A 1345-nucleotide genomic window follows, 5' to 3' on the forward strand; every position below is an offset into this window, starting at 1 on the left:
GGCTCCGGCATCGCTCCCCCGTTTCTCGCCGCGGTTTCTGGTTTCTCAGCTCCTGTCCGTGGCTCTGGCCCGTCTGTCGCCGGCCGTGCTCGGCGTGACGGGTACCCCCACCCAGCGCCGAGGTATTAAAGCCTTTATCGTAGTCCAGGGCCTGTAATTCACAGCACAAGAACCAATAAAAGGGAATGATTCAGAATCATTTAGCAGCTTCTGCTCAGGAAGAGAGAGACCAGGACCTCAATTAAGCTATTTGTAAATTGTTAATTTAAGCATTTCACTCAGATGCCTTAAATTGTTCCCTCCTGCAGTTTACAAACGGGTAAAGAGCGCAGAAATATAAATGGAGCGGTGGGGAAATGCCATTTAGTTACCGTTTTCGGCAGTGGTAATAGCACTGTAGCTAACAGTGCTTTGATTTAAATCAGAGTAAACCAGAGCCGCCTTTAACGGAAGATCGGCCGGGGAGCAGCGGTCCCCAGGTAACGGGGGACCCGGCGCGGGGGTGTCGAGGATGTGCTGCTGCTGTGGGATGAGGAGCCAAAGGGAGATGCCAAAACGCCTGGGGTCGCTGACCCCCCAGCGCCAGGGATGCTTGCGGGTTTTTCTATACCCTGCAAAGTAATTGTTAAAAAAAACCCTATATAAAGATATAAAACCCAACATAAAGATATAAAACCTGACATAAAGATATAAAACCTCCGGGTTTAAGCCGGGTGACCGCTTCCCCTCCGGCGCGGCTGTCCTGGGGAGGTCTCCAGTTGGGGCGGCAGCAGCATCGCCGGCCCCTCTGGATGGGTGCAGCTCCCGGGTGTTGGTGCAATCCCTGCTCCCCCCCTCCCAATTTACCCCATCCTGCAGATTTGTCCCCGGCACTCGAAGCACGAGTTGCGAATGGTCTGGCAGCGGCGCAGCTTGTCAGTGCCAAAGGGTTTTGGGAGTCGTGAACCACATCCGTAGCGCTTGGGCATGCTGCTCCCCCCTATAGCGCCGGGGAGGAGGGAGCTTGTGACCCCCCCAAAAGCCAGCGCTGCCCTCGCTGAGGCTTTCACCGCACTGGGGGTCACTTTCGAGCGGGAGACGTCCCTGCCTGTGGCAGGGGGGTTGGAACGCGATGATCTTCGAGGTCCCTTCCAACCCAACCCATTCTGTGATTCTATGACTCTCTCTGCAGAGCTAAAACGGAAAGCTCCTTCCAGGGACCTGGACCAAGACCTGGACCAGCATCAACTGCTGCTGCAGCTGGTCCTGGCGTATGTTCCTTCATATTTCGCGTTTTGGGGCGGCAGCTATTTTAATGCAGAACAGGGCACATCTCCTGTCACCCCCCCCCACCCTCCCCGCCCCC

The sequence above is a fragment of the Charadrius vociferus genome, unplaced genomic scaffold (genome assembly GCF_000708025.1).
Source record: "Charadrius vociferus isolate BGI_N301 unplaced genomic scaffold, ASM70802v2 scaffold1070, whole genome shotgun sequence".
Classification (NCBI taxonomy): domain Eukaryota; kingdom Metazoa; phylum Chordata; class Aves; order Charadriiformes; family Charadriidae; genus Charadrius; species Charadrius vociferus.